General features: G+C 45.6%; 1 protein-coding gene across 3 annotated transcripts in view; it reads left to right on the plus strand.

Annotated features, from left to right (window-relative positions):
* Positions 1–3,079: 3,079 nt before the first annotated feature.
* Fbxo10 (F-box protein 10) overlaps positions 3,080–12,371 on the plus strand; it is a 43,229-nt gene continuing 33,937 nt past the window's right edge. For all 3 annotated transcript variants that reach the window (XM_074051430.1, XM_020158184.2, XM_074051433.1), the window contains exon 1: positions 3,080–3,203. The gene's annotated coding sequence lies outside the window, so the exon portion shown is untranslated. The remainder of the gene's footprint in view (positions 3,204–12,371) is intronic.

The following is a 12,371-nucleotide window of genomic DNA, read 5'->3' on the forward strand; positions in this document are numbered from 1 at the left end:
GGTGTTTTATTAAAAGGTTAATAGGAAGTTTAGCATCACCAGGAAGCCTAGAAAGCAACTGAGAGGCTAGGCAACTATAACATAACCTTTTGTTACTTGATCACTCCCCAGAACAGGTGCCATGAGGACACCCTCTCTGTTTTTTAGGTGCCACCACTTACCTTGCCAAAGCCACAGGCTCAGAACTTTGGACCCTGCCACTGTCATGGCAGTCAGTGAGAACATGGCTTTAAGAACTTAACTTGCTGCACTTGCCATGGTCACCAAAGAGAACTGCTCCAGAGACTTCATTCTATCTGTGGCTCTCAAGCTAGTGTGGAAGTATTTAATATGCAGTATTGGTATCACAGGAAAAGTAGAGTAACTGGAATTTCCACCTGTAGTGAAAGGCATGCTCTGTTTCTCAACAGACTCATAAATGGGGAATATCCTTGGCAGCCGAAAAGGATGACAGGTACCACTGTGTCAGCCTGGACAAATCACTCTGCTGGAACCTAGTTTTTCTATAAAGCAAAGTTCACATGGCTAAGAAGATTGTATATGTTCACCTACTTATTTGACAATAAATGCCACCTACGCTTCACAGTGCAAAGATAAGCAAGTCTACTCAGATGGAAAAAAATCATCAAGCAGCAAGTGGTAGGATAGAGGCATGCGCTGGACAAATAAGGGCAAAAAAGAAGGGGGGAATCAACTATTTGCAAATGATCTTATAAATACTAATATAAAAAATATAATTTTCTATGTAGCATGCTGTCATAGAGCAGGTGTTGTGCTCCTTTGAAAGTCACTGTTTTATGGAAGTACCAAAACAATGTTGGCTGGCACAAATCCAGGATTTTAATTGCTTATTGACAGTCATATCCAGACTGCCAATTTCATACAGTGGGGTACTTTTCAAAGGATTAAATCTATGATAGCTTTGGCAGTCATCAATAATAAACTAAATCAAGTTTATTGTACTGTGAGTTCACCTCTGTCTGATCTGACCTGACTTAAGCATGGTCTTACTACTGTATCTGGAGACTTTGTGTACAGGTTTGTGTCTTAAAATAAATCGTCTTTAAGATAAGGTACAAGTTTTTTTGGTTTTGCTTTTCCATTTGTAAAGCACAGCTTGGGCTGGAGGTGTAGCTCAATAATAGCACCCCTGCTTAGCATGTGCAAGGCCCTAGGTTTGATCTGCAGCAATAGAAAGAAAAAGAAAAAGGAAAAAAAAATCAGCTACATGGTTACTTAGACCTCACCCAGTCATACCAAATTCATAATATGGTAATAATAGATGAAATACATTTTAACAGAATACATTATGTAGACCTAGGAACTGACAGGTTGGTGGAACCACAAGGGTTAGCTACTTCGTACCTCATTCTGCTAAATTCTTTTCTCAGCATTCTTGGTGAGGTATTTTGTTTTGTTTTGGCGGTACTGGGTTTGAGCTCAAGGCCTTGAGCTTGTTAGGCAGGCACTCTATCATTTGAACCACTCTGCTGGCCCAGGATCTCACTTTTTGTCCAGGCAGGTGATCCTTCTATTTTACCCAGCTTTTTTTTTCCCGTTGAAATTGGAATCTCATAAATTTTTCCCCGAGGCTGGCCTGGAACCGGGGATCCTTCCCATCTCAGCTTCCCAAGTAGCTAGGATAACAGGCATAAGCCACAGGCGCTCCTCTCAGTTAAGTTTGTGTAGCTGACATTCTCTTCTAAAATCCAGCTGCTTTCTAAGACACTGCACTTGATGATACACTGGCACCTCAAATTTAACAAGTTCAAAATTGAGTTCTTGATCTCCCCTCACCTCCAAATATGTTCTTACAACATTTCCATTTCATGGGCTAGTCGGTAGGTTAAACTAGAAGACTGGGAATTCCCCTAGTTTTCCAGATGAAGCCAAATGTGATTCTACTTCAAAAATTACCTCAAATCCATCTCCAATTCCACTACCATAACTCCAGTCCAAGTCTTCTTATTAATCACTCTCTGCTTACAACCTTAACTGTTGTTTTTCCTCAGCGGGAGTAGCTGACATTATTTTAAAAAGGTATCAAATAGCCTACAATCCTTCCTTGGCTTTTACATAAAGTTGTAAAATATTTATCATGGCCTACCAAGTTCTGCATGATCAGGCCCCTAACTAGCTGTCTGAGCTCAGACTCTTCTCCCTTGAAATAAAAGAACTTCAGATAAATGACATTTTCTGTTTCCCCAACGAGCCATCCCTGATTTTTCATTTATTTATTTATTTATTTATTTATTATTATTTTTCATTTATTTATTTATTTATCGGTACTGGAGTTTGAACTCAGGGCCTACTACACCTTGAGCCATTTCACCAGCCCTTTTTGTGAAGGGTTTTCCAAGACAGGGTCTCGTGAACTATTTGCCGAGGTTGGCTTGAACTGAGATCCTCCTAATCTCTGTCTCCTGGTTACCTAGGATTACAGACGAGCCACATGGCTCCTGTCTACCCCTGATTTTAAACTGGGGCTTCTCGCATGCACTTACCATAATTTTAAATTCGTACTGCTTAAGTCAACTTAAAACGACTGTCTTTTCCACCAGAGAATTAATTTCATGAGCACAAGAACCATAACAGTTTTATTCTCTTCTGTGCATAATAACAGCAGGAGTAGCGGCAGTAGCAGCAACTGACACTTAACACAACATTTACAGCATGATCCCACGTGCTTTACAGACATTTCCACACATGCGCCCAGTATATGGCCCCTCGCCAGGGGTCAGAGTGATCCATCCACAAAGCCAGCCCCTAGATGCACACCCGCGCGGAGCTCACCACCTCCTGAAACTGCCCATTACACCGTAGGTAAGCTCGGAAGAACCTTCTTTGCGTGGACCTCCTTCGCAGGCCTCCCTGCAGTTCCCGCCCACTGGTTCTATTTCTGCCACTTCTGGATCATCGTTCCACAAGCGCGCTTTGGCCGCACCCGAGGCCCCGTCCGCTCGCATCGGGTCTCCCTTGCGCTCCCCTCCCGGCCCCTCCCGCTCCCGGCATCCCCAGCCTCGCGCGTCACGTGACGGCGGCGGCCCGCGGGAGCCGCTGGCAGCTGTGCCCGGGCGGGGCTCGCGGCGCCGGTCCGCCTGCCCCTCTGGCCGCGCGCCGCAGTCCTCGGGCTGCGCTGCGGCTTCGGCGGCGGGGGCGGCTACCAGGGCACCGCGGCCGCGGCCCTAAGGGTTCCCTGCGAGGTAAGGGGCGCCGGTTCCGCCCGCGGGCCCGGGATGCCCGGGTGCGGGTAGGGGGCGGCCGGGGTGGGCTCGGCGCCTCGAAGTAGCCTACCGGGACCCGGGGCGCTTCTTCAGGCGACCGCCTGCGGTGGCGTCGCACGGTCCTGGCAGAGGCTGAGCGTGTGGTCGCGCTCGGGGAACGGGGCCTGGTGTGACCGTGAGGGGCTTCTTTGGCCGCCCGCGGGCCCGCGTCTCGCTGCTACCCGCGCTCTGCCGCGTTGGTGCCTTAGTTTCCCCGCCGGGCCCGGAGCATCAAATCCCGCCGTTGCCTCCAACCAGAGGGCTTTGCGAGTGTATCAGACATGTGCAAGAGGAAGAACCCGACCTTTGGGATGGGAAGAGCCTTCACCGAGAATGCAGGAACAAGTCTGGGGCCCCCCTACTCCCACTGGGGCTTCTGTATTTTGTGCAAATCGTGAGGCTCACAGACACTTAAGATGGAGAAACCTCTGCCCTGCCTCCCTCTTAGACTGCAGTGAAGAACAGACGGGAAAGCCATTTGAAGAGCCAGAACTCCCGAGTCGGTCAGCCCTGGGTTCAAGTTGTAGTTCTACCACTTACTAGCCCCGTGACCTTGAGCCACATCGATTCCAAGTCTGTTAAAAGTACATAATAATAGTACTTGGCTCACAGGTTGCTGTGAGGATTAAGTGTAAAGGCTTACTTAGCATGGTGCCAGGCATAGAGGGGGCCATAGATAGTGCTGTTAATGTAAGTATTAAAATAATTAGCTAAAGAAGCGTTTGTAGTAGATTAATCACACTTCAGTTACTATGTATGTGATTCTAAAACCCCTTTTCGGGTTCTGGGCCCCAGCCCCCTTTGCCTTCTGTTTTACATTGGCATGTGTATCTGTTGTTCCTACCCAATGAGTCAGGCAGGATAGGAACATTAATTTACTTGAGTAGATGGGGTATCAGATTCCCTCTGAGGGAAAGAAAACTGCCAGGCATGTGCTACCACCAAAAAAAGCACATTGCAGTGATTGACTGTCAGAGCTGGAAGATGCCTAGGAAACCTTGTAATCCAGCTGTCTCCTGCAAATAGAGAAACTGGACCCAGAACCAGGACAGGACTCGGATTTTCGCTCAGGACCCAACAGAGTGTTGGCATTGGGTAGTGGAGAGGGTGCGCATTTTACCGGGAATCATTCTTTCCCTACATTCTAACTTAATTCTTCATTTATTCAATAAGTATCTATGGAATACCTACTATGTGTTTGTACACCCTCTAAGAGCTGGTGGTGATAGACCTGTGAACAACACAATGATCCATGGAACTGTTTCCATAGCAAGCTATGTTCATTTGAGGTTACATAAAATCATTTTATATATATGTATCTATTCCTCTGCTGGTTCTCAGTATGTTTTATAATAACAGTAAGTCCAGCTCCCAGTGATCTTGCTTCATAGCAGCTGGCTCCTAAGGGACAGAAGCACACAAGAGAGGCCTGAGTTGTTTTATAATCCCTCGCAGTTCCCAAGCCCTTGTGGAAGCCTGGTGAGATTTTAGAGATGAAAAAAATGTTGCTAGAAAATGCTGCTTTAAAAAAAAACAGAAAGAAAGAAAGAATGCTGCTTTGTCTGAGCCTTTAGGGAAAGGATTTTCTTCTGACCTAGAACACTTGGGATTTCTTTGTCTTTCTGGATTCAGGCCTCTAGTTTTTAGATCTCTGAAAAAAGCAGCCCTCAGCATAGCGCCTTCATCTTGGTTTCCATGGTTATCAGGGAGAATTGTATTTTCATGGTAGCACAGTCAAGCAATGTGAGGGCAGGTAGTCACCAGTTCACGGATTCTGCTTTCAGGTGATGGTCTATTCTGTTTTTTCTTTTCTGGTTGTAGTGCAAAATACTTCTTCTTTTCCTCTTTCCCTCCTTCCTTCTTTCATTCTTTCCTTCAGTATGCATGCATTGGTTGCAAGGCCAAGAGGAGTGGGAATAAATAGAACAGATCAAAACATTTATAGACTCTGGCCTTAAGGACCTCAGAATCTTTGGAAGCATGAAAATGAGGGCATTGCCACACACAAGGGGCAGATCAGTGTTCCTCTAATGAAGGTGTAGATGGGGAGCCAGTAAGAGCACTCTCAAAGGAAGGAAGGATGGGGTTCTGACCTACCAAGAAGATATACATCACTTGCTTTTCAAAGGATATGTAGAAAAAACAAGTTCCTTTGACAGGCCTCAGTCACAGAGGAATAATAGATGATACAAAAGCATTTTGTCTTTGGGTTTGCTTTATTGAGTGAACCTCTCCTCTTGAGTCACCTATCAGGAGCTTTGAAATGCCTGCTAATTTCACTCGTTACCCTTAATGATTTATTAGTTTCCCACTCATCTGAAATACTGGATTTTGGATATGTAAGAGAGAGGCACTTGATCAAGATTTTGTCTAATTCAGTTTAGATGGTTAACCTGTATGTCAAAGTGTTCTCAGTGTTCGGGAAGGACTGTGTAGTGGGACGGTTGCGTGTAGTTTCTCACCACTGGACTGGTGAATAGCTCAGTAGCCAAACTTTTGCCCATGTACTCAGGGCACCAGACCTGGTCCCCAGCACCACTCAGGAGAACTAGCTGGAGTCTTGTGTTTCCTTGTGTATGGGTTGATGTTATGTGGGGGCTGAGAGCTTAGCTGGTACAGGGTCAGTTATCCTCTTCTATGTTGCTTCCACCTTAGAAGCTTCCCTTCTTTGTGAACTATAAGCCACTGCTAGCTGCACACACTTTTTAGTCTAGGAGCCTGGCGTGTTCCCACTTGTCCCCTCCCCCGTAGGATAGTCCTCTTCACTTTGTGCCCCATGGGGCAACACACATGGAACCCTTAGGGTGTGCCTAATGGTGAAGGAAACTAATAGCTCACTGAACTGTGCACAGGTGGCAGAGAACCAAGAGACTCTGTTGCTCTACCTGCAGGTCTCAGTTCTTTCAGACTCTCTCTAGCAGTTCACCATCTTATGGAAGGGATAAGGCTGGGGATCTCACATGAGCCCCAAGTCTGGTGCTAAAAGCCCCTACTGGCAGCAAGCTCCTGAAGTCAGCAGATATCTCATGAATGCTGAGCACTCTGCCAGTCACAGGCTTAGTGTTGTTTCTCAGTGATCTTCAGGTACTGGGACTTGCTGTAGCCAGAGAGGGTGGCCCACCCACCTTCAGGCCCTACACTGCCTGAGGTCATGGTACTGCTTTAATTTCTCAACTCATCCATCAAAGCCCCTCAACTCCCTGCAGCACTGTGGCCAGGAATCCTAAAACTCCCTGAGCTGCCATTATTCCTTGATTTTTCAAGTCCCTTGGCTAGGTCAGTTTCAAAGCTTGTCTGATTGAAGGCAGCTTGTGGAGAGCTCCTGTAACCTGAGCTCTCTACCTGTGGAAGCTAGGTGCTTTATTCCGAAATGATCCTCAGGCAGTGAAACTGCTCTCATCAGGAGGGCCGGAACACTGAGCCTTTCCCTGCTTCCCAAGCTCCTACCAGGAGCCCTCAGATCAAAAACTCTCCCTGTCTACATCCACTACTGGTGTCAGTCTTCCGCCCAGACACTGTGGCCAGGAGTCCCAGAATTCCCTGAGCTGTGATTATTCTTTGATTTTCAAGCCTCCGTGGTGGCTCAGTCTTGAAGCCTGCTGGTTGTAGGCAGCTCATGGGAAGTTCCTGTAACCTCAGCTCTCGGCCTGGGGAGGCTCAGTGCTTTGTTTCTACAATGGTCCTCAGGCAATGCTGGGGCCCACAGTCCACTGCCTTTGTTTCCCAAGCACCTTTAAATTCTCAGCTCACCTGGGTTAAAGCCTCTCCCTCTCCACAAACCTCCTGGCTGCTCATACACTGTGACCAGGTGTCTCAGGATGCCCTGAGCTTCCATTGCTTTTTGTTTTCAAGACCCTCCGAGTACCTCAGTCTTGAATAGGAGGCCTTCTCTCAAGATACCACCTCACCACAGCTCACACAGTATAGGAAGCAAAAGGTTGTCTTGTGCGATGCTGCTCTGTTATGCTGGGGAAGTCACTGTCCCCTCAGTTTAAGGTTTGCAATTGTAGAGAAGTGTGTTAAAATATTTAAGTGTGATTATGAATTCCTCTCTACCTTTTTTTTGTTTTATATCTTTTAGCCCATATTACCAAGTACATACAAACAAAATTGTCCTGTCTTCCTCATGACATCATTGAGTTGTGCTTTTTTCATCATTATGAAGTTGACTTTTCTTTTTTTTTAATCTCTAGTAAGTTTTTATTTGCTTTATGCTCTGTTTTATCTGAGAGTATAGCTATACCATCTTTTTTTGGTTAAGGTGTGATGTTTATTTTTTTCCATCCTTTTAGTTTCATCTTTTATTTATCTATGTGCTTTTGTATATAGCTCTTATAAACAGCATATATTGAGTTTGGTTTTTATAGCCTGACTCTTTGTTTTTTAACTGGACCATTTAGTCTATTTTCATTTAATATCATTACTTATACATTTGGGTTTAGGTCTGTTTTCTTATTTTATACTCTAAACATGTTTGTCTTACCAGTTCTCCATTTCACTTTTACTTCTTTGATAGATACTCCAGAAACTTTAACTTCACCAAAGTTGAAATATCCTTACTGTTCTTTAGATAGGGCAGGGACCTTAGGCCGCTTGAGGTTCATGTGTCCTCCTCCTGCCTAGTAAATAGACTAGATGCAAATGCTAGTGTGTTAGCTCTGATTAGAGTCACTTAGGGATTTACAGAGGAGAGAAGGGGAAAGAGCAAACGATGTACTTGAGAAAACTATGTATTTGTCAGAACTCTTTGATTGCAGGTGACCACCTTAGACTATATGAACTTTAAAAAGAAAATATGTTGACTTGAAAAAAATCTCTCTGAGTCTCTATCTGCCTCTGTCAGTCTCTCAACCTTGCTTGTCCTAATTTGACTACGTTCTTTACATGACCTTTCCTGAATTGCTCCCATTCCTGACAAGGGGGATGGACATTCCGCTGTCTTCTTTGGGGCAAGTATCCATCCCATGTGGTAGAGCCTGAGGCACTGTGAATGACAGTGCTAAATGGACTGGGAGCAGAGTTCCTCTGAGAAGAAGGAAGGTGTGTTGGAAGACAAAATTTATAGCTACGGCAGTCTACTACCCTGAATAATGACTGAGAAGTGACAAAAAAAAAGGAGGGTTAGAGAGGTTGCAGCTGGGATTAAATAAGTTAATCTATACAAGAAAAAAGAGAATATCACTGATCATGAGCCTACTGACAGAGAAGGAAGGAGGGGACAGGTGGTATCTAGTCAGATAGTCCCTTTGTCCACCTACTACCTGGTACGGTTGTCCATAGCTACAGAGGTAAGGGAGAGCTGAAATAGGACTGTCTAATGTGGAGATATATTCAACATGTCAGCCCCAGTACTTGTTATTCCCACATCCTTTTCTGAGAAAAACTTCTACAACTCCTGTTTGTATAGAGGCAGCCCAAGACAGCTGTGTTTTCTCCCATAAAATCTTGCTTCATCCCCACCCCCTAGTCAAAGCTTACTGGACCAGACATCAGACCCAAGAACAGCCCCAATTCATGAACTCACCAGGAATCTGTGATATGACCTAGTGGGAAAGAAAGATGCATTCTCCTCTCTCTCAGAACTTGGAACTAGATAGAGACACTTAGCTACAGAGATCAAAGCTGAATTGGCAGAGAACCACCAAGAGATGGAGTGAGACTTTGAGGAGCCCTTGCAAGCTGCAGTTTTGAGGAAGCAGAAGCAATGAGGTAAAGAAAAATTTGTGAAGAGGCAGGGTGTGGTGGTGTCCGTCTGTAATCCTAGTACTCAGGAGGGGGAAAGCTGAGAGGTGGAGACAGAGGATCATGAGTCCAAGGCTAACCTAAACTTAATAGTGAGACCCTGTCTCAAAAAACCAAGGGCTGGGGATGTAGCTCAGTGGTAGAGCACTTGCCTAGCATGTGCATATCCCTGGGTTCAATTTCCCAGCACTTCAAAAAAAGAGTTTATATAGAGTCCAGGTGAGAGGAGAATGGAGAAGGCCCATGCAGAGTGGCTGACACTCATGAAATGGGTAAAGACTCACCTTGGGGGTGCTGCAGATCTAGACCTTCCAATTTGATTCTGAGAGACCCAACTCTACTAGGGTCCTATTGTTGTGGGAGGTTGCTAACTGAGGCAGTTTAGCAGGAAGCAACGTTTTATCGTACCAGCACAGACCCAGTGGACTCCTGTCCAAAGGCTGAGCCCAGAGAACAAAGGGGTCTCACCTTATGTACCCTTGCAAGCAAGTTACAGAGGCAATAAAATTAAAAAACAAGGTTTAACCCATATATGGTTACATGCAATTCTATAGGCTACTTCACTAGTGCTATGTGACCTTCTTCACCTTTGAATTCTTCAGGTTTTATCTTTCTGCTATGCCATCCCTTCTCCCCTGCTACTTTATCAGAACTCAGGCCTGTCTGTTTTCTTCTGATCTTCCTCCCTGCTACACTGTTACTACATTTTCATAAGAGCCTATCTTCCTTAGTTTACTGATCACATATATCCTATGATAAGCTCTCCCTTATTTGCTCTTGCAATCAAAAGACTCCCTAGAACAGATACTCAGAATTTGTGGGCAGTGCCCATCTGGGTGAATTTCTGTTGCTGCCAATGCTGTTTCAAGATCCTGTTCTGAATAATGTATTCATTTGCCTTTGGATGGTTGGTTGACTCAGTTACAATAAAGAATTATCAGCTGGGTGTGAGAATTCCATCTTCTTGGGAGGTGGGAGATAGGATCATAGTTTAAGGCCAGCCTTGGCCCAAGGGGGCTGGGGTGGGGGTGGGGGTGGGGGAGTTAGCAAAACCCTGTCTCAAAAACAAGCAGGCCTGGTGGTGCACAGCTATAATCCCAGCTGCTTAGAAGGGCTTTTCACCACTTCATCAAACCTCAGCTCCTTGAGCCTGAGAAATAGCCAGCTGTTTATTTTCTGTTTTGAAACTGGACACCATAACTTGGAACGCTGTATGCTGACAGAAGCTCAGTGCTTTCTGGGGGTTCAAGTGCAGTGCCTGTTGACTGAGGTTCCCCTGGAGGGGACCTAGGCCCTGGCCTTACTCCCACTTCTCACACAAATTCCATGAGCCACCTGGAAGGGGCAGAGCCAAGCGCTGAGGATTTACTGTGCAGGTGCTGTGTATGTGTCATCTCAGTAAGCACTGACAACCCGGAACACAGTGGTCTCATTCCCAGTGTCCAGGAGTACACAGTTCCTCAGTTCTTACTGGCTACTAAGCAGCACTGCTGGAGTCCCTAACCTGAGCTGAGTCCAAAACCTCAGCACCACAACCACCTGCCTCCCAGTTTCCTTCTTGGAATGCTGGGCTCCTAAGTGGTGAGAGAGGTATATACAGGTATATACACTCAGAGATCACGAAAAGAATGAGGTGAGTCCTACAGTTATTACGCACTAGAGTATCACACAATGCCTGAGTTGGACTGACAAAGCAGCACTCTATTAGGAAGCTTGGCCCAAAGATTTAGGACCTCAAGCCAGAATCTAGGAAAATCCAAGATACCTCTAGCCAGCAAGTGAACGCCAAGCACCTAGACATTACAGCTGCTTCCCCTCTGGAGTCTCCCCAGGTGGCCTGATCTGCATAGGGAACTATCTGATCCATGTCTGTTTCCCACTACCTGCTCCCACCCAGCCACAAATTGCTTCCAGCTACTTCTCTTTAATCACTCTCAGCTTGAGGCAGTTCCACACCCATGATTGTAACTTTACTGGTGACTTTACACATTCAATGGAGTCAGGCTGTCTCTGTCTGTGCTTTCTCATCTATAAAAATGAGGGTAATACTACCTTAGGGAGTTGTTAGGAAGATGAAAAGAGAGACTGGCTGGAAAACAGTTAACACTGAGCCTGACACATTGTTACCACAAAATAAATGGTGGCAGATTCCCTCTTTCCCGTGACTCTGTCCTTTCCCTAGATCCCTGTTAGTCTGTATTATATTTTGAACCAACCCTCTCTGCTGCCGATCTATCAACCAGTTGAGAGTTCTCTGTTGTGAGGTGCAAAGGCAGTAGAGCTCCCTGTCTGCTTTCTTGGCCTATAATCCAGATGGTCACTACTAAACCAGGCAAGGGTTGCTGGGGTTTGAACTTGGGGCCTTGTGCTTATTAGGCAAACTCTTTACCACTTGAGCCCTTTTTGCTTTAATTTTTCAGATAGGATCTTGTGCTTTTGCCCAGGCCGGCCTTGGACCTCTATCTTCCTACCATGTTTGTCGCATTTCCTCTAGTACATGGATGGGTGTAGGAGTAGGTGTGTACAGTGCTCTTTGTAGCTCAGCTTTTACTCTCTAGTACTTCAGGACAGTTTCAAACTAAAATCCACAAAAGTAGAGAAATCTCCTTTGCTTTTCAGATTTTCAGATCATTAGCCCAATTATAGTTGCTCAGTTAAGACAGTTTGCACTTCATTGTACTGGTGCTTTGAGTTGGGGAAAATATCTTTTTTCTTTCTTCTGTTGGTACTAAGTAAGGTTCTGAGCTGCCTAGATCCCTTTTTCCCCTTATTTATTTATTTATTTTTAAATTAAGAACTAAACTCCTGCTGCCTTGACCTTAAGGTGACTTCCTCGAGGTAGAAGCCAAGTGCCTTTTCTTCATTATATCATCCTGACTTATGGAAACAGTCCATTCACCTGCCCTCAAGATTGGCTGGTGAGGGAGAGGCAGAAATGTACCTAAAATGTGAGCCCATTAAGTCTTTCTTGTTTGAGTCATTTCTGCAAAGAAGCTCCCACAGCCCCCTTTGGCTAAGATTGTGGAAGCCATCTGCCTTTTCTCACTGACCCCTTCAGACTTCTTGAGCTGCAGCCAGGCTGAAACTAAGAACTCTGTCCTAAGCCCACCTGGAGGCCCTTCTCTGGACTTTAGCTGTCACCAGCTCCTCTAACCTACTGTCCACTTTCTTCCCTCCATTCCCTGGATGCCCCAGTTCTACCCACATCTTAGAATCCAGCTCAGCTGCCCACTCGCCCGTGAAGTTTGGCTTAGTGGTTAAAACTCAGTCTTTGCGGTCAGGCCTGGCTTCAATGGCTCCATTCCTTTTCTTTCTAGCACTGTAACTTGGGGCAAACCCCTTGTCACTTAAGTTCTCTCAGGCTTA

This window comes from Castor canadensis, chromosome 13, assembly GCF_047511655.1.
Source record: "Castor canadensis chromosome 13, mCasCan1.hap1v2, whole genome shotgun sequence".
NCBI classification, from domain to species: Eukaryota; Metazoa; Chordata; class Mammalia; order Rodentia; family Castoridae; genus Castor; species Castor canadensis.